Source organism: Musa acuminata, chromosome BXJ1-4 (assembly GCF_036884655.1).
Source record: "Musa acuminata AAA Group cultivar baxijiao chromosome BXJ1-4, Cavendish_Baxijiao_AAA, whole genome shotgun sequence".
NCBI lineage: Eukaryota > Viridiplantae > Streptophyta > Magnoliopsida > Zingiberales > Musaceae > Musa > Musa acuminata.
The window spans coordinates 36,497,989-36,510,246 of record NC_088330.1 but is presented as its reverse complement, the minus strand read 5'-3'; positions in this window follow the sequence as shown (position 1 = coordinate 36,510,246).

Genomic DNA, 12,258 nt, shown 5'->3' with positions numbered 1-12,258 from the left:
TTGGACTAATCTAAATTGATCGACCAATCGTTTCTCAAAAGAATAAAAAAGGTATCTCATCTTCCAACCTTTATAGGAGGTTAGAGCACCCTTAATCCAATAGTTGGATCGGACATATAGGAAATACACTGACCCCCTTAAAGCAGGCTAACAAAAGGGTTAGCATTAGGGAGATATAAGTCCTCATGCATTTTGCAATGAATGCCATAAGAAAATATTAGGAAGTTAGCACTATCTAGGTGGGCATGACTTCCAATAGTTGTAAGCCTCGATAAAAAAAAAGAATAGAGGTGAAAACAAAGCCCCACATTTAGTACACATATGCTTGTGCAAAACATGTGACTTAATACATAAGGTCGGTCAACTAACCAAGTAGGCACTAGCTCAAACTTGATCGATATATGATACACCTCCTAGTGCATCTTTAGGTTGGAGGCCAACACCATTGAGTATGAGTCGAAGGACTCTACCATAGGTGGCAAAGTCGCATCACAATAGATTTGCCTCCATCGGTTCAATTAACTCAACTCCTTGAATGAAGTTTTTGTTGCTGACACTACGGGTGGTGATGGGATCGATGATTTATTTGACTCAAAAATGTTGAAAGTTAAAACCGAGGATGGCATTACATATCTTTCATTGTGTGAATAGTTTTGAGTGTATTGTTCGTAAAGATTCAAGTTGTAAGATGAGATAAGGAGTAATTGTGGCAATGAACCACTATTTATAGGGGGCCAAAGGCGGTGCTTCCTTTGCTTCATTACCTGTTTGGCTCCTGAGCACCTCAAAGAGAGTTGAGCACATAATGTCATTTGGTGCACCCCAAGACACGTGGCATAATCCTAATGATGCAATGGTCATTCAAATTGTCAAGGAGATCACGTCGAATCCGCGATGATCTACGTAATGACCATGCGACAGATGTGGATTGTGCCACGTCCCCCTTCACCATAGGTGGGTATGATGTGTGATCAATTATCAAATCATATCTGGATTTTCTTGGATTCTCTCGCCCAAGAATAAGCATGCTCAACATGTGCCCATAGTCAGCCCTCTACGTCACTGCATGTCGATGTCACTGGCCCTCTATGCCATTGTGTTTGACTTCATTAGCCCTTTCCTCGACATTATTCTTAGCATCTCGACCTTTCATGCACCATCGCACCTAGCTTCACTGACCCTTTGTGTACGATTACACTCAACCTCCTAGCCCTTTGTGCACCACTGTGCCTGGCTTCACTAGCCATTTATGTACTACTACACTCGGCCTCCAAACCCTTCATGCACCACCAAGCTAGATTTCACTGGCCCTTTGCATGCCATTGCACCCAGCCTCCCGTCCCTATGTGCACCATGTCACTCGGCCCACTTGCCCTTTGTGTGCCATTGCACTTGGCCTTTGTGCCGCCATACTTGGAGGTACTAACCCAATGTGTTATCGTGCTTGGCCTCATTAGTCCATTATGCATCGCTACCGTCGCACTCGCTTATACCATCTCATCGTGCTATTGTACCTAACTGTATCATCCTCTTGTGCTACCATGTCCAATCAGGGTATTGGTCATCAACATGTTGTATCGGCACAATCGAGTCACGAGTTGGACAGCTCGACTTGGGCATTCTATCATCTCTTATATTGACCACATATATCAATAGAATAATACTTTTCTACCAATTGTCCACTATGTTTCTCAGCTCATAAAGTGAAGGGCATGTGTTACGAATAGCATAATGGCCTCCGCTAGGTGCCTACTATAAAAAGGGTCATACAAGTATGTCCAAAACATATTAAACAATTTTAAGTCCGATTTGTCCGACTATATTATTGACTTAAGCATTAGAGGTTCGTTGAGAATACCCCTGATAAAATTTTATAGGTTTTTAACATCCGACCCGAAAAGCTCCATCTTAAGATAGGCTCGAGAAAGAATAAGATTGAATCCGAGTCAACTTCCTACTTTGATAGCCTATAAACTACTAACATATAGTTAGGTTAATGCTATCTCCTATAGATGAGCTTACTTAATATATGGTTGTAGGCAATTATGAAATGTCCTACTTAATTTTTATGGAAAGTTTAAGTTCAACCAGAAGACACTTGAACATATTAAACAATCTAACAATATATTGTCAGTAGAATCTACAATCCTATTCCTTGTAGAAGATTTTTTCAGTGAAGGGAGAAGGAAAAAAGAAAAGTTAATCCTCGTATTCTACATTCAAACTCATGGATTCAGATGCAAGCAATTGAATGGGAAAACCACATTTTATGACTTGGGCAAATGTATCAAACATTAGAAAGAGAATGCTCAATGAGGACACGATAAGATTTCCACATGATTCAAGTATGATTCACTTTGTTGATATTTGAAATTATATGAGTCCGAGTCGAATTGATCATGACTCTGACATTCTATGTTAAAATTTAAAATTAGATGAGTTTGAATTAAATTAATAATGGAACACAAAAGCATAAGGTTAATCGTAAGCAATGTGCTAACTAATTTTTGTTCCATCTAGAAATGTTAAGGTTTTTTAAAGACATCGTCGTCATATGTGACTCGAGAAACCACGTTGGGATCTTAATATGTATATGAGTTAAATGAGCCCAAACATAAAGTTTTACATTAAATGATATTGAACTCCTTTATTCAATACTAATGTGGGAATAATGTTTAGTTCATCTCTGTCTTCATCACGCACATTAATTTTTTTTCAGTGTCTCCTCCTTTAATGTGTGGATTAAATCTATGTTAATTTCATATGTTACTACTTTTTTTTCACTTAAATCAAGCCATGACTAATTTGGCTTTAACTAATTTAGGTTATCTACCTTAATAGGTGCATAATTATGAGTTATTCTTTTTTCCATTTAATCCATTCACGTTAAATTAAGATCTGAAATTTGATGAGTTTGAATCAAACTAGCGATTTTGGTTGAACATTTTGTTAGGAAATAATTCATGAATCGTTGCCTATTTTCACGCATGAATTATTTCCTAAGAATCTTATAGTTCGTGTTTATTTCATATGATTTAGGCCGTAAGACATGGCCATTGCAGCTTTCTTTTCCGAGCAACTTTGAGAGAGAGTGGTTGTCTCGTGGAGGTGATGTCGGAAAACGTGCCTTTTGACCCCATAGATATGAAATTAAGGTTGAAATATGGCTTTGGCTTGCGATTCACGACATACTCTTCTCTTTCTCTTTCTTCTTCGAGAAGTGATGAGAACAAATGGTGGACTCGTTCTTCATGCTGTCCTTCCAACGACGACTCGCAACTTGGGTGGACTCGTTCTTCATGCTGGCCTTCCATCGACATCTCGCAACTTGGGTGGACTCGTTCTTCACGCTGGTCTTCCATCGACAACCGGCAACTTGGGTGGACAATAGGAGAAGAAAAAGAAGTTGCTTGGGAAGCACGACGTGTTGTCTCCCACTTACATGCATCTGCGGATGCTTGTACTTGCGCATTCATGCGTTGGGTCTGACTTTTATGTTACATGATATATTGTCAGTCCAATTCATCAGTTCACGTCAACTCTTCACCCGTCCCATTCGCACAAACGTTGCACGCAACAACGATAATTCTTGACGGTTCAATGATCCAATAATAATTGATGATTTTATGCATGCAACCGTATCTACAAACTTATTTCCAAAGGTGAAAAGAGGGTATGTGCGATTAGAGTCTACAACAACAACAACACTTGTTTCGGAATCCCTCATTTCTTCTACTAACTTAAGGATAGGTGCAAAATATAGCATGAGATCTCGAGGAACACTTTTGTATGCAACTCCAAAGCCCATAGCTCTCGATGATTCCAAAACCTCGGCATTACATAGTTAAATCCAAAGCCTAGTGTAAAGGATGTATGAGGATTTCTCTCATTTAATGTTTTCTCTTTATTAATAATGCCCACTTATGCAGGGAATTCGTTCCCCTCTTATGTTACTCACACAAAAAGCATTTACGATGGTAATGCTAATGCTAACGTCGTTTGACTTCAATTTTTCTGCAAAGATTTGTTGAAAATATAGTATCTGAGATTAGAAAAATAAAGCTGCATGTATAATTAGTTATCTTTAATATTTCGATCACTATATTTTTAAAAATTATATTAGGATCCTTATACTTACCAAAGTGAAATATTAATATCCCTATACACACACGATTAAAAAGATAATTTTATACGATTAAAAATAAAAAAAAAAAAAGATTTTTTTAGAACAACGGAGTTAATAATTCACAACGACATCAATTTTTGGCACTTAACAAGCAAAAATAAAGTGATGATATTTAAAAGCGATTTTAGGTTATAAAAAGCTAATGGTTGGATGTCAACATTTTCTTCGTCAAGTTTTCCCTTGTCTTCTTGTATATAATTTTAGTACAGTGCTTCTTGTCACCAGAAGGTGAGTCTTTGAATGTTGATTGATTGTTTTATTGTGACTTAGGTCTCGCTTGAGCAAGTTATTTCAGTACACTGCAGTGTTGGAAGTCTTGTGTGTGGTCTGCTCCGATGCACCTTTATGCTCAGCATATTTTCAGCTGATTCATGTGGAAGCTGAAACTGATGATTTTGTTATGTCTATGTTCCTTCTGGAGGTGCTTTCTTTTGTAATGAATATGTTGATTTATGCAATTTGGTTGCTTGTTTGAACCTATAAATGAAGGAATGGTCTTTACATAGATTCCAACTGGCCAAAAAACTACTGGTCAGGGTTGGGAGTATTTATTATCCTTGCAGAAGAATGTTTGATTACTTCCAAACTCAAGCTTCCTGTAGTTTTATTATTTTTCTTGTCTTTGAATTGCAATGCAACTTTCCTTTCAGGACCAAAGCTTTCTGAGCTCTATGGAATGTTAATGTTTACATGGAAGATTGGAAATTGTCCAACAATCAAATCAACAAAAAGAGAATTGCAAAGTAATGCATTTGCAGTTGGTGGTTACAAATGCTAAAACAAAGTAATTTAGAAAAGCCAACATATGCTAAACCAATGAAAATTTAGCGTAAAAATAAAAAAAATAATGACCATTTAGGTTTTACATGTCGTTTCCAATGTCTCTAAAAAAATTATGATTTTTTTTTGTTTTTTGAGAGATTGGGAGTTGAGTTATGCTATTTTTGGATGGATCATATTGTTTTTTTAATAGGATCCTAAAAATAATATAAGTTTAATAAAATTAAGTTTTTTCATCAAAATTCTCCAATAAATATTCTTGTGTTGGGTTTAATCAACTGTCAACCATATATAGGAGAGGTTTGTTAAGATTATATCATCTAAAGCTTTTAAAAATTGAAGATGCATGGAAGCTTAATTTGCCTCTTCCCTCTTTCTTAATGGTGACGGTGGTGTGGTTCGGTTTTGACGTGACGTCGCCTCTTGAATTAATGCGCATGCATGGAAAAGGAAGAATGATTTGAGTTTGACCATCTTCCACCGCAGACGGTGCAGTGTGTGGACTGGATGAGTCTTGGGAATGAAGGCACAGTGTCATCCGACGTTGATATGAACACTGATGTCCGAACACGACTACTGTTCCGTGTATTCGTTTAATTCTCGATCGCCTCTCGACATCTGCTGCTTGTTGGAGATGTTCGCTCTCTCATCTTGCAGATTCAGATGCAGATCGCATCTGTCCTGAAATATACATCTAGCACGATATTGCTTTCTTTAGAATCATTTGTTTCCCAACATTTCCTTGGAACTAGAACAGAAGAACGGCCACAAATTAGATCATACAGGAAATCTCGATGAAGCTCACATACAGATGGAAACTTTATTCTCTTTGAAGATTTGTTTTGATGTGCCAACTATATATCGAGTTGTGCACAGAGCAGCAAGCTGAGAACACTAAGAAAAATATACCCAGACAGCTGAGAGTGGGGTTTCTTACTGGCAGAATGACTGACTCGATCGACTGCAACGATGCATGCATGGGAAGCCAACATAGGAAGGAAGGAAGGAAGCTTATCGACGGGGTGGTGGTGGGTTCAGCGAGGTCCCATACGGGGTTTGGCTTGGTTTAGAATGCCAATTGTCATGGACAGGATCTCGGGGATCACACTTCTGATTGAACCTGCAGCCGGATCTACTCTGGGGAGGCTTCAGAAAATGTTGAGACAGCGACTTCAACCATAAACCTGGTTGCAGCGACTGAATCAATCCTCTTCTGGCGTCCACCTCCACGGGCTGGAAGGCTACCAGCCAAAACATGACCATGAAGGAGAACATGAGACTGAAAGAAGCTGGGTGATGATGATACCCCATATATTGAAATCTCCAAATAAAGATTATATCTCTGTTGATGCTGATTCATGTCTTTCCTCCTCCTTTTATAATGCGGCTTGTAGTGGAGGACTGACTTGTGAGTGGAAGCAGTAAACACGAAGACTGACTTTTGGCTGCAGCGTGCCTGTAAGAAACAGGAGCTCTTCTAGATTACGACAGAATCCAGCCCTCAGATTTGATTGGATAATTACCAGACAATCTTTTGCAGTGTTGCAACCACCGCGGATCGGCGGTGGATTATGACGAGTCTTCTTCATAGTTTGGCAAGAAGCCACATTTTTAGTTCCATCTCCATGGATAGTTGAGAGTATACCTACCAGCTTCTAAGCTCAGAGGCTTCTGGTTGACTAACTTGGCCGATCAACAGCCACCAAGTCAGATTCACAAGAAAAAAAGATGCTTGGGAATCATAATTTAGGAAATCATGCAACTAAGCAAGTTCCAAACTTTTTTATAAATATGCAAAGACTAACCTCAGGACAATAAATATTCCTTGTAGTATGAGAAATATTCCTAACAATTCTGATGCTAGAAAAACATGCATGTATAAGATAAAGATCTAAAACAACCAAATGAACAATCTCACATTAGTTAGGGTTAAAAAGCCTTAAATTTTTAATTATGCATCAATATCCAATCCCATGTGTATGTATCCTTCAAGAAATCTTTATGTATTCACTGATAAGAAAAGAAAAGAGAGAGAAAGAGAATGTGAAGCAACATGCATCAATATAGTTTTATCATGTACAACCTATAAAATTTACTATTGACTCTCTACTTCTTATAACCCATATAATCTTTTTCTTCATGGTCATTTTTTTATCATGGTGTGTATTCAAACCCTAGATGTTATAATTCTTTTGTCCATCTGTTCGTAAAAGAAAGATTTCAATTTTCTCCTTTAATTAAGTTTAAATTTCTCAGAACATGTACATATTAGAAGTCTTAACAGCTTATCCACCCAATCCAAATCATAAAGCAGCCAATGTCCAGCATAATAGAGATGAAACAAAGAGAGGTAAGGATTGACAGAGTTGATAAAAGAGGTCACTTGTACTATCATGCATGCAATGCTATGATGTATTCTTGTGTTTATGCACCTTTTCATAGTGACCCTTCATTTCTTATTCAAAATTTTCGCTGTCTTTTCCTCGTACAAAATTGTGCTAAACTAAATTTATTTCTTCTCAACAATCGAATCTTATGCTTGAAGAACTGCAAATTAATAACCGCAGCATCATCCCAAGAACTCGTCTTTCTAGCTATCTAGGATTCTCTTGTTTTCCTTGTTGAAATCGTAGTTGATTGCCAGGAAAGAAGATCTAAGCCCAAGCATATCTAACACACGAAGAACATAGAAGAAGAATAGCAAACGAATTAGATGGCACAAGCATATCTAAAACACCCACGTACTCCAAGAAACCCGCACAAACTGCAGACAGAAGCAAGCTGAGAAAACAGGAACATGCATATACTCGAATTAGATGGCACAAGCACATCTAACACACCCAGTAATCCAAGAAACCTTGACAAAACTCGAGCACAAAATAGGAACTTCTATTGTCTTGGAATATTTTTGTTGCTGCGGACAGAAGCAAGCTGAGAAAACAGAAACATGCATATACTCGATCGACTTCAACGATGCATGGGAAGCCCACTGGAGGCTTATGGTCGGCGTGGGGGTGGATTCACGGTAGTCTTATATGGATTTTGCCTTCGATCTGGAGGCTTCAGCTCGCTGACAGGCGCCTGACAATCATCGCCGCAACCAGACCTTCGGCAAGCGGATCCGGGGCAAGTGTCCAGAGAAGACCTCGGAAGAGTGGTACCCTGAGGCAGCGACGGCAACTGGAGATCTGGGTCGACCCACCTACTCGGTATCGGCCGCCCGGCGTCCACCTCTGCCGGCTGCAATGCTGCCAACCAAAACATGATGATGATGATGATGAAGGAGGAGGTCATGAGGGTGAAACGAGCTCGGTGATGATTCCCCATATGATATTTTTGATGTTGCTGCTGCTCTTGCTACCAGAACTCTGTCCCTTCTCTTATATACAAGGAGAAGAATAAGGAGAAAGGAAAGACTGATCGAGTGGTTCGTCTATGGCAGCGGGAAGTACATAGTGATTTCCCTTTCGTTTTCCTTTTTCAATCGTTGGTGGAAGCTGACTGCAATCGTTGACTGTCTGCAACCCAATATGGATTATAGTGTCATGATGATGAAGGCAAAACGATAGCGGTAACTTTTTATAAGAGTTTAGTTACTGCTTAAGATATTTAACATTGAGATCAGATATTTTATATGACGTTGGATTAGTGAGTTGATTCATAGACGAGCCTAAATCAACTCATTGTAAAGTTATGAAAAAGATTTTGTATTATATCAAAGATATTCTCTCCCATTGATTATTTTATTCAAGTTCTAATCATTTTAATTTTTTTAATATTCCGATAATAATTGGGAGGAGAAACGCTTTGAAGCAACACATCCATATTTGTATTTTATATCTCTCAATTGTGAAACTCTTAATTTGTAAAACTGAATATATTATGGCATCTGTCATGCTATATGGTTAAAAAGCTTGCTAAAGACGGTGCATATCAAATAAAAAATAATATAAATTTACATCGATAATAAATCCCTCGTTGCACTAGTAAATAACTCAGTGTATCACCAAAGGAACAAAGCATAATGACTTGAAATTTTATTTTATTTGAGAGTACGTGAATACAAATGAAGTTGATGTCAAGACTTAAAATTTTATTTTATCTATCTACCAAGTCATTTCTTAGTACATTGAATGAAAGAAAAATTAACCTTAAGGGGAAGTATTGAGACTAAGCTTAATTTAATCAAAGATGATCTAAATTGATAATCTTGGATGAAGGTAGAATTTTACATTTTGGAAACGATTTCGATCTTTCAGAAAGAAGACAAAATCTTCTCCTTAAATATTGATATGTCTATAAAATTATCAAAATATCTTACAAATAGAAAAATAGCATTCACTCCTTAGTTTTTATCTTTTATGAATATAGTTTTGATGTGATTGTGAATATATATTTAAATATTTAAATCTAATAAAATTAACAGTTTCTCTTTTTCCTCCATCATCCTTATTTTTCTAACAAAAAGTATCATTCAATTCCAAGTAGCTCATGATTTCGGTCCGGAGGACAAAAAATATTCTACCGTCTTTTTTTGACTCGGCTCGTTCTGCAGTCCTTTCTCTCGTGAGTCGGAGTAAACGAAGATGACTTTGACCGACATGAGCGTGATTTAAGCGTCCACTAGCGGTGGAAAACGAAGTCCGACAAGATCTGGTCGGTGGTGGGGATGACCAGTTAAATGTGTGCAGTGTTCCAAATACCATCGATATGACGATTTGTATGGGATTGGCCGCACGCATCTTGATGGAGAGGGAGGGTTACAGGATATATTATTCCTTTTTTATTCGGATTAATTTACTTTTTAATCAAATTTTAGATACGCCCATATTAGAAAAATAATTATGTTTAAATATCTTAAATCAATTACTTGAATTGGGTTTAGTTTCAGATCATTTGCTCTAATAGATTATTATATAAATATTTACCTACCAAGAGAGTTAAATATCAAATTTGTGTTAGGATCGAGTTAAGTATCAAATTAGTGTAATGATAAAAACGTCGATTTAAAAATTTTATTTCGATTAAATCTAATATCGGTCCGTATATGATAAAAATATCAATTTAGAAATTTCATTTCGATTAAATTCGATATCCGATAAAACCCATATATGTAATATGTTTAACTTGAAAGCGTATAGAAGCATAGTAAAAGTAAAATAGTTTACAGTAAAGATAAATTATATAAAATAAATATAAATCAGATTTTTATAATGGTTCGATCATCATGACCTACATCCACTTCACCGATTCCCCTTCCATCGAGGCCACCGGCATTGATTAACAATCTTCTTTCAATGGGCGAATATCAACTACCATTTTACACCCCTCGCCTCCTTTTTACATATTTAGGAGACAACCTTTTACAAGCACTAACTCCTCCCTAAATAAAATTCTAAACTTAGAATTAGAGGAGGGGATCTCTCAATTGATTGCAATAGTATTTTCCCACTTTTAAGCTATGTATATATTAACCAATGATGAGAAAGGTATTTATAAGCCTCAAGTAGATTTAAACTTGGAGTTTAAAAAGGTCTCATCCCGGATTTCCCGGGTCTTGGTTGTACCATTACCTATGTTGGGCAGTACCATCGTTTGACACAGTCTTAGAGACTATGCCATGACGATTCCACCTATTGGGTTACTGTTTGGGCCTTTCACTTGGCCCAACACAACTCAAACTTGGGTCAATTGGCTCCTTAGCCCAATTCCAACCCAATTATGTGCTAACTATAAATTTTAAGGCATACACTAAGCTAAATAAGTTCGGTAAGTCTAAGTTTCTTCTAACAATCTCTCAGCAATATTTTAGTGGACTCCCGGCAAGCTTCTGGACTTCACGACGATCTTCTTAACGAGTTGCGATGAGCTTCTTTGGCAAGCTCCTGGACTTCTCGATCAATTTTGGCAGAACAAACGTTCAGAACGAACTCTCGAACTCCCAACGAAGTCTCGTTCTTGACTTTGGGACTTCATTTTGCTTTATGCCTTAATCGCTATCATAGTTAATCCTACACACTCAAAATCTACTTCGATCTAGACAATTATTACAAAGCTTGAATCAAATGTTGTCCGGCATGTCATTAGTTCATCGACGCTTCGTTTGATTCTTCGACGCATCGTTCTCTCTTGCGGCCTATTGCCTAATCGGCTAATTGACCTCCGGAACTCCGATTTCCTTGATGCAATTTATGCTCTTCTTGACCCAATGTCCGAACCATGGCCCGAAGCCTTCTGTCGATACGTCGACCGATCCTTCGACGCGGCGTCTAATCTTCTGACATGTTTTTCTCCGACCCAACATGATTCTTCCTGCTTTAATTTTCTCCCCTTGATCAAAGCTTCCTGCGTCACTCAAAACATAGATCAAATCATAAACACTTTCAATTGATTTTATCATCAAAATCTGAGATTCAACGATTTGAACCGTAAGATCATGATTCAACGACATCAATAAAATTATAAGATATTAATTATTTAAGATTAGATATATGAATCTTTTATCATCGTCTATAAAAAATTATATTTTTAATTAAAAATATTTAAATCATTGTATATAATTTCTAGTAAGATATCTTTTAAGTCTCCCCCTAACTTTTCTCGTACAATAACAACAATAAGTTGATCATGGTTGAGGATCCAAATCATTACCATATATAGTTGAAATGGAAAAATTAATATAGTTTATTATAATTAAAAATAAATTAAAGGAACTTCTTGATCAAAATATCTCTCTCCTTGGATTTTTTTTTTTTGGTCATGAAAACTGAATCCAATACTTACAATATTTTAGGCAAATATTAAAAAAAGGCATGCCTACGTATTGGTCCATGCAGCATATACCATATATTGCCCAAAAAAAAAGGAAAAATGAATAGTTCTTAATAATTAAAAAAATAAAAATAAAAGAATTTATCGATTAATATATCTCTCTCCCTGCTATGTGTTTACACTTGTAGGAGGAGCAGTGAGCTAAGTTTCAAATTTACGGATTGTGATAGCTCTATCTACCACAAAAATATAATATATAGCATCTACACAAGTATGCAAGGAGGTGATATGGATTAGAAGGTTAATAGAAAAAATTCGGGTATAAATAGAAGGATATTTCCTTCTATTATAAAAGTCAGAGAAATCTAGCTTTCCATTCTATGATAAAACATATAGAAGGTCAATATTATTTTATTCGAGAAGTAACGACGGACAGTAAACCATGGATATGCAGAAGATCAACACAATGGACAACCTAATGAATGTTATGACAAAACAAATAAATATTATAAGACAAATTC